This window comes from Octopus bimaculoides, chromosome 10 (genome assembly GCF_001194135.2).
Source record: "Octopus bimaculoides isolate UCB-OBI-ISO-001 chromosome 10, ASM119413v2, whole genome shotgun sequence".
Lineage (NCBI taxonomy): Eukaryota > Metazoa > Mollusca > Cephalopoda > Octopoda > Octopodidae > Octopus > Octopus bimaculoides.
The window spans coordinates 70272043-70291523 of NC_068990.1; the positions used below are offsets into that span (position 1 = coordinate 70272043).

The window sequence follows — 19481 nt, forward strand, 5'->3', positions numbered from 1 at the left end:
ATATATATATGTGTGTGTGTGTGTGTGTGTGTCTGTGTTTGTCCCCCTAGCATTGCTTGACAACCGATGCTGGTGTGTTTATGTCCCCGTCACTTAGCGGTTCGGCAAAAGAGACTGATAGAATAAGTACTAGGCTTCCAAAGAATAAGTCCTGAGGTCGATTTGCTCGACTAAAGGCGGTGCTCCAGCATGGCCACAGTCAAATGACTAAAACAAGTAAAAGAGTAAAAAGAGTAAGTAATAATAATCCTTTCTTCTAAAGGCACAAATCCTGAAAATTTGTGGGACGGGACTAGTTGATTACATTGATCTCAGTGTTTCACTGGTTCTTAATTTATCGGTGAAAGACCTCAGCGGAATTTGAACTCAAAACATAGAGATGGACGAAATGTCACTAGATACTTTGCCTGGTGTGCTAACGATTCTGCCAGTTTGTCACCTTAATAATAATGATAATAATAATAATAATAATGATCATGGGTTTCTGTATTTTGTTTCTTCACACAGGTTTGCTGTATTTATTTCTGATTGTCTGCTGCTACAAATAAAATCCCTCCAGATATAAATTAACCATGTCAATGGACACAGAAATCGATGACTCACTCTATAGGTCTGTATTGCAATTTTCTTCAGTTTCTGGTTTTTCTTTTTTTTTTTTTTTACATTTATTTATCTCCTGTCTTTTTCATTGCAGCATTTCAAATTGAAATTATATTGTTTTATATCTGTGGACATAACCTAGTGATATATATATATATATATATATATATAAGCATTTTTTCTAGCCTCAAGATATTACCCTTACATATTTAAACAGTGTTATGCTTTTTACTACCAATTCTGTTTTCTTTCATATTTTTATGTACTTTTTTAAAAAAAGAATTATACTTAAATATATGGGGTAGGAGTGAGCAGTCTGAAAATTAATATATGATATAGATATACCCTACAGCCAATCTCCCCAGTTGTGCTGATGACACAAAAGTATCGCAGGCAGTTTTATGATGTCCAGAGGACATCATAAAACTGCAGAAAGACTTGAATGAAATATACACATGGGCTAACAAAAATAACAGGCAGTTCAATACTATGAAATTTAAAGCACTCCATTATCGGTCCAACACCAGGCTAAAATCGGAATACACTGGACCAGAAGGCAATATGATGTTGATGATGATGATGATGATTATTTGTTTTTCCTGATGTTTCACATACCTAACCCTATTTTAAAGGCTTTGTTAATTTTATATGTCAATCAAGGGAATATAGGCAGGGACCCTAACCTTTGCAAACCCTTTTTCACACAGGTAATAATGATACGGCTGATACCTACTCAGCTTGAAAATCTATGGATCGCTGTTTGCAGGGAAAAATCTGGGCACAGGAGCTATCAGTTAGGTTAGGGATAGGATGTAATCTAAATGATTTTAACTAAATATATTCCACCAAAATCCAATGAAATCAAGTGGCAGTGGTGTAAACTGGGTGGTGTGTTACCTCTGTCACCCTAGGTAGGGTTGCTGGTTAAGATGACTAACATTTCAGCTTTTTGTATGTGTACTTCTCTGTATGTATGTGCTCATATGTTGTCAGACCAGTAAGAATTGCTTGGATGCTGTTCTTTCTTTTATATGATTTCAAATCATCTCTCTCTGTAATCAATAAGTCTTAGTAATATGTGTGTGGGTATGTGTGTGTATGATGGGAAGGGCTAAATCAATTGTTAATTCCATCTGCACCAAGTTGACTGCTCTACACTTGATTGTGTTTTTTTAGAATGTATGATGATTATTAACAAAAAATGGCATGCCGGCATGAAAAAATGGATGATAAATTGATAATCACTGTAATGGATATTGTGTAACTTTATTTACAATGTATATATATATTTAGAAGGTTGTTAGTTATGGCTGATCAGAGAGCGACCATTGGCTTTGTCTTTGTAAAGCTCTTAGCTGTATAGTAGCAACATTGTTTCAGGCATGCTTACATGTATCATCATCGTCATCATTGTTTTACTTCCATTTTCCATGTTGGTATGGGTTATATGAGTCGTTTTAATCTAAATCAGTCCTTATTTAGAGTGACTTTTTCCAGATGGGTTGACAGGCAGCATCTCACTTGTTGTTTTCTATGACTGGACACCCTTTCTAACACCAACCATTTTACACAATGTACTGAATGCATTGTTGTTATGCTACTGGTACTAGAGAGTTTGTCATGTTCGCAACAAGACTAATGAGTCCTCTTGATCAAGTGTCTTTTGCAATAAGGTCGTGGGCACTGATTTTCTTCTCTGACCTACAAGAAGAGAAAAATTGTCCTTACAACCATTACACTTTCGTCTTTGAAATATCAGGGATCTGTATTGAAATCATGCTGTCTTAAGCTTTATGAATTAAATGGCCTACATTTTAGAGGGTGATTTGTGGTTATGTTATGTAGATTGTGCAGATGTAACTCATAATCACCTTATTTTAATGAAATGTACATAAGAAGGTGAAACTAATTATCTTATAAACAGTTTCTCATACTTTGTAGTGTGTGTGTGTGTGTGTGTGTGTGTGTGTGTGTGTGTGTGTGTGAAGGAAGAGGCTAAACAGAAAGACTCCATATAGTGTACTCAATTGTATAATGTTTATGTTGGAACAGCGATACAACAGATTTAATAAGACTGGAAAAAAATGAAGTGAACATGCTCCATTGGATGTGCAGTGTGAGTGTGTATACAAAACTGCTGAGTGAAAAACTGGGTATAGGAAGAATCAGATGTGTTCAAGAAAGAAGACTGTGCTGGTATGAACATGTGATGCATATGGATGAGGTCATTTATATAGAAAAAAGTGTTGTTTGCTTAATGTGGCCGGAACCTTCAGAAGTGGAAGACATGGGAGGAAGTGATGAAAACTGACTTCAGGACCCTTGAGCCTAATGGATGAGATAACAAAGGACCAGGATCTCTGGCAATATGAGGTTCTCAAAAAGACACCTTCCTCAGCCAAATGAGTTCTGGAAGTGCTGTTTTGGATTCAACTGTTACAGTGACTCTTTCTTCCCATGAATTATGCCTGCCTTTTCTCCTTCCACCTTGGCGCCATAGACTCTCCAACCATATTGTATCTTGGTCCTCCACCCCAACAACTGTATCATCTTTACTACTCCTGCTGCCCTTCCCCACCCTTCTGCATCATGACTCTTATTTCAGCCATTCTTTAACCCTACCCATTTTGGTAGCTTGTTTCCACATTTACTGTTCCATACAATTTTGCAAACTACCCTCCTACCCACCCACCAACTTCTACTCAGCATGTGCTTTGTGGGAGTAGAAGTTGGTGGGTGGGTAGGAGGGTGGTTTGCAAGATGATGACCCCCTTATCATTATCTATATCTTGCAGCTCCTACTGATCATTTTCTCCACATCATCGTCATCATCATCATTTAATGTCCATGTTCCCTATATATTTAATTCCTGCAACAATACAGCAATAAGGGCTTCAGAGTAGAATGTTTTTCTGGGGAAGGAGATTGGAAATTAATGCATATATATTATTAATGATGGGAAAAGGAGTGTCAGTCATACAGACTAAATTACAGGGAAAAGATGTAGAGTTAAAGATGAAGACTACTAGTAGTAGCAGTTGTAGCATGGGGGCATGCTCTGTAACAGTGTGTTATTGCATCCACCATTTGTTGATAATTTCCTACCCCTGGTAGATGACACCTTTGCATGACACAAGTGACAACTCTCCAACCCATGGGTTTATTTGGGCAGTTGTTGTTGGTGAGGGTTTTACAAGGTCAAAATGCAAATCCTACCTCAACCTTTTATGACATGCAAAGGAAACAGTGAGTCTGTTCTTTGACTCGCTGATCCCCACACAAAAATAAGGATTAATGAATAATTATTAAGAATTCCTAGTAGGGTTAAAAATACTGGATTAAGAATTCAATATGAAGAGTAGAATTTTAATTAAATAAATTAGTGGTTTATTATAAAAAGCATAATAATGAGAAAAGGGTTGTTTGGAAAGGATTAATTAGTGTGTTTATTATGAAGGTGAAATCTAAAGCATACATTCTATTGGGTGAATATTGAGGTGTATAAGGTTAAGTATATATATAGTGTTAAAGGTGATTATAGAATTAAATATAAAAGTTACTCAACAGTTTGTAGAAAACTGAAGACAAAGGGTTATTCATAGGGAAAGGAAATGTAATCATATTAGGCTGAATAACAATCCATTGTTAGCTTTGTAATAATAATCCTTTCTACTATAGGTGCAAGGCCTGAAATTTTGGTGTAGGGGAATAGTCAATTACTTTGACCCCAGTACTCAACTGGTACTTATTTTATCGACTCTGAAAGGATGAAAGGTAAAGTTGACCTCAGTAGAAGTTGAACTAAAGGTGGACAAAGTACTGCTAAGCATTGTATCCAACTTTCTGCTTTTAACATTGTAATAATAATAATAAAAATATTTTCTTTCTACTTAAGACACAAGGCCTGAAATTTTATGGGAGGTTACTTTGTCAATTTCATTGATCCCAGTGCTTAACTGGTACTTAATTTATTGACCCCAAAAGGAGGAAAGACAAAAGTTCTGCTAAGATCAATTTTGCTTTTCATTCTTCGAGGGTCAATAAAATAAGTACCAGTTGAGCCCTAGAGTCAATGTATTCGACTAGTTCCCACCCTACTAAAATTTCATGCTAACAATTTTGCCAGCTCACTTCCTTGATAATGATAATAGTAGATGTGGTAGAGATTTTCTTATAGTTACCAAAGGGTTTGTTATATGACAGAAAGTGAGTAAAAGTTAGTATATCTGGGTGAATAGTAAAAAGATATAGTAACCAACGACTGATGATAAAATATTAATTAATAATGATATATGATTAATAGCAGAGATTAACATTTTAGATAGAATAAAGTGCTATCAGGTGTTTTATAGTAATGTTGACAGTAGGGTTAAGATATGAATAGAGGATTAATAACCATCATTGTAAATGATAGGACATAGATTAGATATTGTTAGTAGTATGTTGGTGGTGTAGGTACATAGAGATAATGATAGGGATTAAACAGATAAACGGTATCTACACGAAGGATTTAACTCAGTGATCTTAAAGGGTATTGAAAGAAGGATCACATTACGAATTCTGTCACTAAAACCTAATGAGTCAGCCTGGAAGTGATGTGGTGGATCAAAAGGGGAAGCTTCATTGCCATGTTCTCATTGGAACATGAGGAAATTTTTCAGAGTTTTTTATTATTTATTTATTTGTTTTGATAAGGTAATATTTTTTTAAATATATTTTCATCTCTTGAGACAAAAAGCTTTCAATGCTTACATTTCTATTAATAATTACAGATGTCTTCAGAGAAATAAGTAAATTAGATGTTTATATGTCAACCATGCAGGTTTACATATATGATATCATGCCTTGATACTGTGTAGACTGGGTTTCCTGCTGACAAGATCTGGATATTGAAATAAGATATTAAGCATTTTATGTTAAACACTTATAGCACGCAAATTAGTAGCTCCAGTTTTCTGGAGCTCCTGGATTTGATGTGTATATAAACAGATTGGCTATTTGTTTCTCTGCAATTGATCAAGTGATGTAGATACCTTTGATATGACCAAAATCAACTTGGACTGTTCACCATTTTTGCAATCTACAGAGAAATAGTTAAATTTGACATGTCTGTATGTCTACAACAAAGGTTTATATATATGTATTTAGTTACATACATATGTATGTGTAGTGTTTTTCTTCTGTAATTCTTGACCATGAGAAATTTTTTGGCAATGTCGTTGCCCTTGCCATAACTAAATCTGATTTGGAAATTTCCCTGTCTTAATCTATCTCTAGTGTGATGGAGTAGAAACTTCTTGTTAGACTGCCCCATTGTTAAGTATATACTGACAGAGCTCTTTTTGTCTCATAGACTGCTATCTTGGACGATAATCTTGAGAACAGTCTCTTTCACCAGCATACAGATTTAGTCACTATACATCTTAAGTAAATAGTCTTGCTCATCATCCTTTCTAGTCACGAGAAAGTACACAACTAAAACTTTCAAAATAGCAGCACATACCTGGCCTCAGAATTACTGATAAACTTTCATGATAGCACACCATATATATGTATGTATGTATATACATATATATATATATATATATATATATATATACATACATACATACAGAGTGTGGTGAATATCCAAATTATGTAAAAATAAAAATAACACTGACATCTCATTTTAACAGATATATTTACGAAAATTACATAAAAATATCTTCAAATACTAAAGAGTAAATTTCGCCATTGGCTTCAACCATGACTTCCAGACAACTTCAGAATCTCCTGCAACTCTTCTGAATGGTCTCCTTGTTTAAGTTGGTGAATGCTGCCATAATCCTTGCCTTCAGTTCACCTTTGGTGTTACAAGGAGTTTTGTTGGTCTCTTGATCAACTACGCCACACACAATAATGGAGGGGATTGTAGTCTGGGGAATTAGGTGGCCAGATGTTAGGGGTGGTGTGGACGCAGAAATTGTCTGACAGCCATGACTGGGTTCTCCTGCTTGTGTGGCATGGTGCAGAGTCCTGTTGCCAGACACAGGGTCTTCCAGCAGCCACTCTGCTGACCCAGGGCAGCACTACCTCCTCCAGACACTTGATGTAAAACTCCGTGTTGAGTCTGAGGTCATGTGGGAAGATGAATGGAGGTATAACGTTGCCATCACTAGTGATCACTCCAAACAACATGATGTTGACTGGATGTTTGATTTTTATCACTCTTGGTACATGTTTTGGGGACACTGCAAGCCAATAGTTTTTCTGTGTTTTCAGCATCTTATCCTGGCAGAAATTTTTCTCATCTGAGAAAGACCAAAGCATGTTCATTAGGAGATGCTTGAGTTTGTTCAACAGCTTTGTAGTGCAATCTTTCCTCTTGTCCTTGATGGCTTGGGATAAAAATTGGCCCTTTCTCATCTTGTATGAGGAATACCGAATGTCTTCATGCACTACTTGGCTGATAAGAAACTCAGACGCATCCATGTCCCTGGTGATGGACCTGATTGACTTGGAGGGATCATTGTCAACCATGGTCTGGATCCCACCAACAATTTCAGGAGTTATTTTCTTATCAGATCAATCAGAGTGAGGTTTCCAAGCTGCCGTACTTTCATCTACAAATATTTGATATGAATATTGTTTGTATCTGCTGCACCTGTCAGAGTAAGGATTTTAACCATCAGTGCCAACTGACCCAATGTCACATGGTGTTAAATGCTGTGCTTTTCAAAATTAGATTCATTGAAACTGCTGTTGGTACTGCACCCCTGTGCTGTATGAGTGGGTTTGTATATGAATCAAAATCTGGAGTCAAAGTTGCATCAGACATGCATGTTTAGAATATTGACATGTAAACAACTACACAGAACAGCCAAATTTATCAGACACCATCTCAGGCATCATGCCTTCTCTCCATCACATATGTTTGGTTTCTTCTTGCTATTTGTGCACATGTTACCTACACTTTTTTGTGTTTGTCTTCTAATTATTTATAAACTATTTTCCAATTTTTAAAAAAAGATAACTTGAGTGATGAGTTTTCATACATACATACATGCATGCATGTATGTAGGATATATATATATATATATAGATAGATAGATAGATGTATGTGTGTATACACATTCTTACAGTATATTTACCATATGGCATTTTGACATGGATTCATTAATTAATAGAATTTTGTAGAAATATAAACCCCAGCTGGATTTTGATGTCTTCCTCTAATTCAGGGTGTCTGGTTTAAAGGAATTATCTTTCTTGTACAGATTGACTTCTTGATCCTGAATCTCTCCTACAAATAGATGCATAAAATTAAACAGTCTCATATTTGCAAACATGCACATGCATACACACACCTAAAAAAGCTGCCTGCACACATGTGCCCATGCATCCAAATGTGTAAGTACACAAATATATATGCCCTCACATAAACATTAACTTTATTGGTCAGTATTAACATTGTATAAGAATATGTGTGCAACTATGTATTGACATGTACATCTGCCCTTTGATCCTTTAGTAGTTCTTCAATTTGGTTTAGCTATCACTTCTAAAGGTATACTGGAACAGTGGATTTAGTGCACACATATTTCCTCCTGTTGATCCACTACCCATATTCTCTCTTGCTCCTTAGATGTTGTGCTCTGGTACCCCATCACTACCATCTTATCTTTCCCTTGATACTCCCACCCACCCTTATATAATGCAGGGTAGCCATGTATTTTCTCTATGGCAAAACACCTCTACACTTCTGCTTGTCCCTGGCATAAAGCCACGTCCCTGCTCTTTCAAATATTCTCATCAAGAGGACTTTGTCCTTTTCCCCATATTTGTTTTTTCCTGTCTTGCAAGTTACCTGGCAACTTCACTATTCCTGGCACCATGATAAAAAGCACCAAGCACACATTGTAAATTGGTTGATGTTAGGAAGGTTGTCCAGCCATAGAAATCTGCCAGTGGAGCTTTGCTGGATCCCGTTAAACTGACCTACCCATGCCAGCATGGAAAATGGGCATTAAATGATGATGAGGTATAAAGTCACAAATTATGGAGGTGGTGGTAGGGTCCTGGCACTTCACCATAAAAGCATATGACATTAAGGTTTCTGTAATCCTTTTATCATTCCTCAAAATAGTAAGGTTTTGAATTCTTGATTGAAACGTAAAGAAAATTCTATTTCAGATTTTTAATTAATAACAAGTAAGAATAATGATTAAGAATTCTTGATTATTTTGTATAAATATTTTATTTAATTGTTGTGCCTAAGTACATTATACAAGGTTTGTAACATGATACAGCAGATGGCCATCTTGTTTACTATGTCATAGTGCTGCCTGTGAACACTTAAGAACCACAGAAGGTTTTAAAAATGTGTTCAACACGTAGATTTAAATAATTTGTTAATGTGCCTAACTGGATGCTATCAGATAGTGATGGTGGTGTTGGTGACAGCATCAACAGCAAAATAAATTTCTTTATGTTGGCCTGTTATCTTAAATTTGTTTAGAAGACAGTCAATATGGGGAGTTGTGACACTCATTCCTAATAATGGCAAAGAAAATAAGCTCAATGAGGATGTTTTTTTATGGTAGAACAAATGTATATTCCAAAAGTTTTCTGTTTCTATTAATATTATGATTGTGATGATATGGTTATTAACTGAGATGAAACTGAGGGTTGGTTGAAATGTTTCATTCAATGACTCCACACAAACAACTAAAATGATAGAAATAATACCAAACAGTCTAGTCTTTGTATCTTTTTTTGTATGTCTTAGAGGAAGAAAGGCAATACCCAGGACTCTCTTGGGAGTCTCCAAGACTTGTGGGAGGAAGAGAGTAAATATCCTTGGCCTGGAGACCTGGGTAGAAAGCTAATAACAAAGTGATCACCATGAAAAGCACTCAAGGGCCAGATCTACTGCCTGTTAAACAAACAGTAGATTAAGTCTAGCATCTAGAGATGAGTACGGATGGTTGTTACTTCTGGCCTTTTGTAAATGTTAATTTCTAGCAGGATTTGAATTTAGAACAGAAACATCAAACTGAACAACATCGATTAAACTAAACAGTAGGATCTGATGAAAGTAGTGATGGTTATTAGTAGTAAATAGTGAGCAGAGTGTTAAGAAAATGCAATAAACTTGGTTTGCTATTTATTGAAGAAAAACAAATTAAAGAAGTTTTGTCTGAGAGAGAGAGAGAGAGAGAGAGAGATAGTGACAGTGAGAAAATGAAGCACTTTACATATCTTGGTTCAACAAAGTCCTTCCTGAAATGCTCCTCCTCTCACCCAATCAATGTATTCTACTTTTAGACAGTTTCAATAACAATTCATTTTCTTCTTTCAAGGAAGTTCTTGTCTCAAACTTTAGAATACTCTGATTTCAGCACGCTTACATTTATTGTACAAAGTTCAGTTGTATATAAATTCTGGTTGTTTCTTCTATCATTATTACTTTGATTTTGTTTAAATAATAATAATATAAGGCATTATACTACTGCTTTGCTAAATGTAGTTTATAACTAAGTTATTTAGCTTGTGAATAAAATGCTAGAATTGAAATGTGATTAAATCTAGAGAGAAAAATTCCATAGAAGAATTCGAAAACTTCATGGTGTAACTACCCTATTACATCTAGGATTTGATAATAAATAAGGCACAACAGAAAAGCATTCTCTGTTTCAAATAGCCATTGGTATGGCTTCAGAGGAGTTATGTAGTTAGTAATGATGACTTTATATAGGTTATGTTTTACAGTTTTTTTTATTTAGTTACCATAATTGCACATTGTGTCCTTAAGCAAGACACTTCACATTGCTCCACTCCACTAAGCTGGAGAAAATGAGTGTACCTGTATTTCAAAGGGCCAGCATTGTAAAATTTTGTGTCACTGAATCTCCCTGAGAACTATGTTAAGGGTACATGTGTTTGTGGAGTGCTCAGTCACTTGCATGTATAATTTCATGAGTAGGCTGTTATGTTGATTGAATCAGCTGTAACCCTTATTGTCATAATCAACAGTGTCAGTTTTGTTTTGTACCAGTGCACATCATTGTTTGCTGTTGAAATGTTTTTCAAGAATGGTGAATGAATCTGAGGGGATTTTTGGCTGCACTCTGTATAAATTTAACTCTCTTTTATCACGATTTAATTTTTGTTCTGATGTTTTCAGAAACAGAAAATTGCAAACTGTTTTCACAAGCTCTACAATTTATAGCTTACCTATTATTATATTGCTCTCAGCAGTTTTCGTCAGCTATTATAGATGACCAATAAAATTAATTTTACTTTCTAGATCAATAACAGAATGAACTGATATGTTAAATAGCTCCTATAAATGCTGTCCTTGACATTCACTGTCATTATTAAGTCTCTTCCTTGCCATTTTTACCTCTGCTAGTTTTATTACTTTATGTTTCTGCTGCTCAAATTAGTTTTCTTTTATTATTTGTTTTCTTATTATTAACATATGGTGATAAAACTCTGATTATTGTCAGATTAGAAAAATTCTGCTGGTACTAAGGTGGATACCATTTTGGAAACCTGTCAAAATTACTCACTAAATATGCATCAAACTGATGTGTGTTTTAAGGTTTGGTCCAGTGCTATTAAAAATGAATCTTTTAGCTTGTACCTTTTCTCTTCTGTTATTGTTACATAAATATACTTCACTTGCTTTTTATTCAGTAATCAAATTGTGGAAAGATCTTGAGTCATTTTCAATTCTGTTTCAGTTTTTTTTTTGTCAGTGATCTTTTCTTTTAAAAATTACATATAGTATATGAAATGTCACCAGTCCTCATTTATCTCACCTGCCTTGTCAGTCAAACAGAACAGCTAATATTTACAAGGCTCACAAACTGCATATGATCCATGGACATTTCCTGTGTTACTCATAATTAATTTCAATATTTAGATATTGAAGAACAAAGAAGGTTGCACCATCACCACCACTACCACCATCACCACCACTACCACCATCACCACCACTACCACCATCACCACCACTACCACCATCACTACCATTCATTTTTAATGTCCACTTTCCCATGCTTGCATAGGTGAGATGGAATTTGTTAAAGCAGATTTTCTGTGGCTAGATGCTCCTCTGGCAACCAACCCTCACTTGTTTCCAAGCCAGATAATATTTCCCCTAGTTCTTCATATACAAAAAAAAGTACAATGGCTGGACATGCTATCATGGAACATTGCAAATGAATGCCATGGTTTTTGTTTACAATTCATGCACAGCCTCAAGGCAAGGGGACATGCACACATGTATGCATGCATGCACAGCTTTTTTCAGTTTCTGTCTACTTAATACAACTCACAAGGCTTTGAGTGGCAAAAGCTATAGTAGAAGACACTTGTCAAAATTACCAAGTTGTGGGATGGAATCCAAAGTTCTTAACCATACAACCATACTTGCAATATTAATATCAATACTTGCCTCAATATCAGGAGAAAATCAGAAGATAAGATGCTTCTTCCTGCTCACTATCTGGAATTTATTAGAATATTTGAAGATCTACTGTGCCCTACAGAATTTAAGTTTTAAGAAATACAGTTATTGCTGCTTTCTTTATTGAACTAATTTGCTATTAACCAGTCTGTTTTCAGATATGGTCCTTTAAATGCTGATCTGCATGATCAACCCATTGATAAACTTGCTTGCTCTTAAAAATTCACAATCATTTCCAAAACCAAAGTGTGCCCCACATTCATGATCAAAATGTAGTCTTTTGACCCATCTAGGTGAAGAGTATCCCCAAATATGTGCTGACACTGATCATGATGACCCATCTAACACATTCCAGCATAGAAAGGGGACATGGAACAATGAAGAGATAACAAGATTATTGTACATACAGTTTATTCTATATCCAAGAAAATACTTGACAGGAATGCTTTCATTCTCTCTAACACCCATTCTAATTACTCTCTCTATCTCCTCTCACCCACTGTGTCTCACCTCTTATATTTCCTCAGACTTTCCTTTTTGAATTGGCATTTTTTAAGAACTGCATTCCAGTGTAGTTTGCTTCTATTTATTAATCTATCGTACCTGAACCTGTACATTATATTCATTTATTTTTATTTTATCAAAATATTCATTATCCAGTTTCATTAGTAATTTATTTATGTTTATGTCACATTTTCGGAACATCAGCCTTGTTGGTTACACGTTTCCAATGGACTGATCTATGTTTCACTGCATATATAATGATGAAAGTGGTAAGGGATTGTCTGTACAATTCAGGTTGAACAAATATCAAACAGGCATTTTCATTTGGAAGTACTGGTTTATCGGTTTTCTAGATGGTGCTTATAATCTTCACTGATATACATACTTAGAATAGACTTCTACTCAATATCAAATTCCACTCATAAAGCTATGGTAGAAGACAGGTTGCACAAAGTGCCACACAGTGGGATTAGATCCAAACCCATGAGAAGAGAATTTTTTCATCATGCAGCCGTGGCTTACATATCAACATTTCAAGAATCAGTAGGACTCTCAACATTTATGAATGACTGCTTTTGGCTATGTTTTGTCATTTGCTTGTTTCATCCGTTGGACTGTGGCCATGCTGAGGCACTGCTTTGAAGGGTTTTGAGGAACAAATCAACCATAATACATATTTTTTTTAATTATTTAAAGTCTTGTATTGATTCTGTCAGTCTCTCTTCTTTAACTGGTAGGTTATGGAAACATAAAGAAACCAACACTGGTTATTAAGTGGTGTGGGGACAAACACAAAATCTCTCTCCCCCCTCTCTCTCTCTCTCTCACACACACACACACGCACACAATGGGCTTCCATGCAGCTTTTCTTTACCCAATTCACTTCACAAGTATTAGTTGGACCGGGTTTATAATATAAGACATTTTAGCCAAATTGCCATGCAGTGGGAGTGAACCCAAAACCATGTAGTTGCAATGTAAACTTCTTAACCATACAGCCTTGCTTGCATCTGTAGTAACCATACCATAGAGCATGCTTGTTGTTCTATATAAAAGTTACTCTAATACTTCATCACACTTGTTTCAATTTCCAATTACCAAACAATATTTCCGTATTTTCTGTTTTTTTGACAATATTCATGAGTTTAGAGATTTTTTTCTCCATCGCAGTGACTCTTCTTCTTGAGACCATCTTCCAGTTGGCACCCATATTATCTTACTCTCTTTATATCATATTATTATCTTACTTATCTATTTACATACAATATTTGTTCTCTTATCACCATTTCACATTCACAATTAGAAATCATCATCACTTTATGTACCAGATATACTTTCCATTCTCAGACATCTTTTAACCTTCCATTCACCCCATCCCTTGCCTCACCCCTAATACTTCCATCTAAGTATTCTTCTATTCTGATATTATTTCACACACCAGTTGCCTGTTTCTTCTTTGTTTACTGTCTATTATTCTTTTCCTACTTTCTTTGTAATAAACAATAGTTTTAGGCTCATAATGAACTTTACCTACTGGACTTTGTGTGTGTGTGTGTGTGTCTTTCTCTCTCTTTCTTTTCTCTCTATTTTTAGAAATTTCTTTCTTTCTCTTCCTTCTCTCTTTCTCTATCTCTTTTGTCCCTCTCTCTGTGTTTGAGTATAAATCTTCTCTTTCTCTGTTTTGTGTGTGTTTATGTATTCTCTCCTTCTCTGTTTATGAATTCCCTCTCTCTCAGTTTGGCTTCAGTTATTGGTCTGCCATAATGCAGGGGTGTATGTAATCTATCTACATTCATACATACCAATATACCAAGGAATCTGGTATATCCATCCTATCAACAAAACCCTACCTCCCTCCTACTATGATGTAATCTATAGAAAGAACTAAAAACTGACACTGACTGTCTACAATATTCCTTAGAATGCTAAGAATGTATTGTCAGAGTCGAAGAGATATTAAATGTTATGAAATACAGTTTATTAGCTACAGTCTGTTGGTGCCAGATATCCTTGATTCCTATCAGGTGACCAAAATGAAGTATTATTAACATTGGTTTAGAATAAGATGTGATGAGTGCTGCCACCTTGTTTCTAGGTGTTGCATAAACCTTACTAAAAGCACTAGCCTCAACATTTTAGTCATTCTTTCAAATAGTTACACACACACACACACACACACACATGCACGCACGCATGCACGCACGCATGCACGTACATACTCACACACACACATATATGTGTGTGTGTATTCATGTGTATAGAAGCTACAAAGTGACCCAAGAGCTGAAAGGTTCATGCATTGGCACTTATGAAACTTTTATAAGTGCCATGTTTTGAGTTCTGTTTTTCTATTCAAAACACCAAAACTTTCTCTCTTCCCTGCTATATATATATATATATATATATATATATATATAATATGTAATGAAGGCACATGCCTCAGTGGTTAGGATGTTGCACACACAATTGCGAGATTGTGGTTTCGATTCCCAGATTGGGCCTTGCATTGTGTTCTTGAGTAAAACACTTCATTTCAGGTTGCTCTGTGATCATCTCGTCTTCTGACATGTGGTATGTCATGACCTGTATAGGTAATGTCGATCTGATGGAGGGAGTGAGTTTGTGTGTAAATCAAACATTTGATCACTATAAACAAATTAACTGTGTGGTTGTTCAGCAAGAAATTGCAAGACCTTCATATATCGTTTAATGACAGGAGAGTCCATGATGGTATGAGGTGCAGGTGTAGCTGTGTAGTAAGAAGCTTGCTTCTCAACCCCATGGTTCCAGGTTCAGTCCCATACATGGTACTTTGGGCCTTCTACTATAGCCTTAGGCTAACCCAGGCCCTGTGAGTGGATTTGGTAGATGGAAACAGAAAGAAACCCATTGTATATGTATATATCTATGTGTGTGTCTTTGTTTGTCCCCTCCCACTGCTTGATAACTGGTGTTGGCTGGTTAAAATGTTAGGCTTATCTTCATAAAGTCATGGGTGTGATTTCTGGCTGCTCAGCATGCGATATCTTTGAGCAAAGTACTATGTTTCATATTGCTCCCATCTACTCAAATGAGAATGTGTACCAGCTGAGTGCTTGCGTAGTCCTATCTCCCTGCAGCTGTTATATTTTTGATGTTCTGCTGGGTCAGGGGTAGGAGAACTGAAAGAGAGTCTATGGCTGCTGGTGACTATTTAAGCACCTAATGCAATTAGTGAAAGCATGGTGCGTGCTGCTAGTAATACTTACTTGTGAGTGATGACTAAGCTTTTGTGGGGTGGAGTACACACACACACACGAGGGTGAGCTGAAAAGTTCATAGGCTGACTATGGAGTAATGCTAGACCTGTGGAATTTTGCATGCATTAATTTCAACCTTTCTTATTAATAACTGCATTGTTTCTTTCTATGTAAACTGACATCTGAAAGGCTATCAAGACCAAATACCTAGGAAAACTGATGAAAGGTTTCTTGTTTCATTGGGATAGTGTTCCAGCATACAAGTCCTTGGTTTCTATGACTGCTGTGCATGGCTAGGGCTTTGAACTGGTTGATCACCCTCCCTATTCACATGATTTGACCCCATCTGACTATCATCTCTTTCCCAATATGACAAAACACTTGGCTGGGAACCAGTACTGTAGCGATGATGACATCATATCTACTGTTGATGACTTTTTGAGCAACAGGATGAAATCTTTTTCACCAATAAGATCCTAAGCACTGCAACACCAATGGAAGAAATGTATGAACCACAAGGGGGTCTATGTTGAAAAATAAACCTCATTTGATTGTGTGTGTATATGTGTGCATGCATGCACACATGCACACATTTTCTTCAAGTGGCTAATGAACTAAATATTGGGTCGTCTCATAAATAATGTGGTTTTTACAATTGCATGAACTAAAAGTTGGAGGGGGATGGGATAAACTTGCATCAACTTGCTATAAAAGCAGGTAGTAATTTTACTTTGTACTGATTCTTAGTGCAAGTTTTGAAAAGTGCAGTTTGATTTTAACTGTTATTTTTTCAAAGCTATTATAGAAGTGACAAAGGAGCATGTTTAGCATATTTTGCTTTGTGTGTTTAATACAGGCAATAACGCAACAGAAAGTGCAAGGAATATAAATGCAGTTTATGGGAATCAGACAAGAAGTGTAAGTCAGTGTCAATGGTGGTTCCAAAAATTCCGAGCCAGAAACTACAGCCTAGATGATGAGCCTCCTCCTGGAAGATGTGTAGAGCTCCATGAGGACATCCTGCAAACTTTGGTGGAACAAAATCCCATCGTAACCATTGAGGAACTAACAGAGAAGCTTGGATTTGGTCATTCAACCATTCATCAGCACTTGCATGCCATTAGAAAAATCAGCAAATTGGGTCAATGAGTTCCTCACAAACTTTCCGAGTCTAATCGCACGCAGAGAGTGAATGTGTGCTCTCCTTTGCTGTCATGTCTCACCAATGAACCTTTATTTTGGACTGAATAGTGACTGGTGATGAGAAATGGATTCTCTATAAAAATGTTATGTGCCAAAGACAGTGGATAGGGAAAGGTGAAAGACCGGCACCCCAGGCTAAAGAAGGTCTTCACTCACATAAGGTATTTGGTGGGATATGAAAGGTTTAGTCCACTTTGAATTTTTAAACCCAAACCAAACAATAACAAAGGAGATCTACTGTGAGCAGCTTCAGTGGCTTAAGTCAGTGCTAGAAGAAAAACGACCATCTTTGGTTTCAAGACAAAAAGTGTTCTTCCATCAGGATAATGCTCTGCCACATACATCGAGGATGACATTGCAAAGGCTGGAGTAGTTTGAATGGGAAACAATGCCCCACCCACTGCATTCGCCAGACATTGCCCCATCTAATTATCATTTATTCTGCAGTCTTCAAAATCATTTGGACGGAAAAAATATGAATTCTGTAGACGAGGTTAGAACAGTACTGGAGGAGTATTCTTCGTCACGGACAAGTGAATTTTGGTAGTGGGGCTCTGCAAGTCTATCAGATAGAATGAAGAGTATTGTAGAAAATGAAGGAGTGTATATTTTAGACTAAAAAAGAACTTTATCTTAATTTTGAATAATAAAAGAAGTATAAAAAAACAGCATTATTTATGGGATGACCCAATATTTTTATCTCTTTGCATTTGATCTGGGTGATTTCTAGCATGACTGTTTTTTCCAGTTTTTTGACAACAGTCGTGAGACTCACAAATCATGTGACACTTCTAGGCCTTCAGTGATAAACAGCCTATTCCATATTATTACCTTCAGTTATTTCTGATGATTGCTGGAGTTGGAGTTATAGAAAACCAGTTGGTAATATGGCTATTATGGCACTATAATATTATTATTAAGTTGGAGAGTTGGCAGAAACGTTAGCAGACTGGGCAAAATGCTTAGTGGCATTTCTTCCGTCCGTTATGCTCTGAGTTCAAATTCCACCAAGGCTGACTTTTCCTTTCATCCTTTTGGGGTTAATAAAATAAGTACCACTTGAACACTGGGGGTTGATGTAATTGACTTACTCCACCCCAATTTCCGGGCCTTGTGCTTATAATAGAAATTATTATTGTTATTATTATTATTATGGTAATAATAATGATAATAATAATAATAATTATAATAATAATTTCTTTTATTAGCTACAGGGACCTAGATAGGGGTACATCACAAACAGACAACAATTTGTGTGGTGACTTACATAAAAGATGGGGAGAAAGAACTGGAAAGGACAGTTGAGAAATGGGATAAAAGCATACATTGTATACAAAGTATGTGATAACGTGACTAGTGCAGTCCTCATGATACAGAAGAAACTATAACTAGGGCCAATCAAAGAACTCTCTACAGATCCAGGATTTTCTCTGACCACAAAAGGTACGAGCCATCTCATGCTCTCCAATCTACTGGCACATACTTAGAGTAGGGCCATTCACTCTAGCCATTTTTTCCACAAATAAAAATATTATAATTTAGTTTCACTAATAAAAATGTGAGTAATCAATACATTGTGTAGAATGAATATATATTTATTATAATGAATATTGTGACTTTTAAGTACCCTGGTAAATGAAGCATTCTTCAGATGGATGAGATCTGAATGGAAGTTTTTTTTCTTCTTCAAAGCACATCCATCTTTGTGACTAAATGCCATTGTCAGTACTGTTTCCACTTTCTTTCTTTTCTTTTTTTCTTTTCTGCCATGATTGTAAGGAAAATGTGTGTGTGAGACATTAAATCACGACTAAGATAAGGGCAAAGGTTTTCAAATCACTCAGTCTATAGGCATGTATTTATATCAAGAACAGCCCTGTTTTAGTTCTTGCCTTAAGTGACAAATCCATGATAAAGATCAGTATTGTTATTGAAAACCAAAGTTGGTAGTGTGTGGAACAATATTTATTATAGACTCTTGAATTTTATTGTTGTAAATTCTGTGTTCACCTCCTGTCAGAATGAACTTTGACCTTCATCTGAGCATGGTTGAGATAAAGTACATATATACAAGTAATGCATATATATATGGAGATCAATTCTATCTATTTGTATCTTTTATAAAGCCCCACTTGGTGCTAAATGAAAAGAATTCATCATTGTTGTTGTTTTAGTTGTTTTGTTATGATGTATTTCAATGAAGGGAGACCAAATACTAAGAATTAGAATTTTCTTTTATCTTTTACTTGTTTGTCATAAGACTTTGGCCATGCTGGGACACTGTCTTGAATTTTAGTTGAATGAATTGACCCCTGTACTTTGTTTTAAAACCTGGTACTTATTCTATTGGTCTCTTTTGCCAAACCACTAAGGGGATGTAAACACACCAATACTGGTTGTCAAGTGGTAGTGAGGGAGAGACACACACAGACAGACACACGCACGCACGCACACACACACATACACACACACACACACAC

The 19481-nt window shown here is 36.0% G+C and overlaps 1 long non-coding RNA gene across 1 annotated transcript in view; it reads left to right on the forward strand.

The window, feature by feature from the left end:
- The window catches only part of LOC128248920 (uncharacterized), a 96702-nt gene that overhangs the window by 36008 nt on the left and 41213 nt on the right, over nt 1-19481 (forward strand). The window contains exon 2 of the long non-coding RNA XR_008265072.1: nt 508-610. This is a non-coding gene — a long non-coding RNA (uncharacterized LOC128248920). The remainder of the gene's footprint in view (nt 1-507; nt 611-19481) is intronic.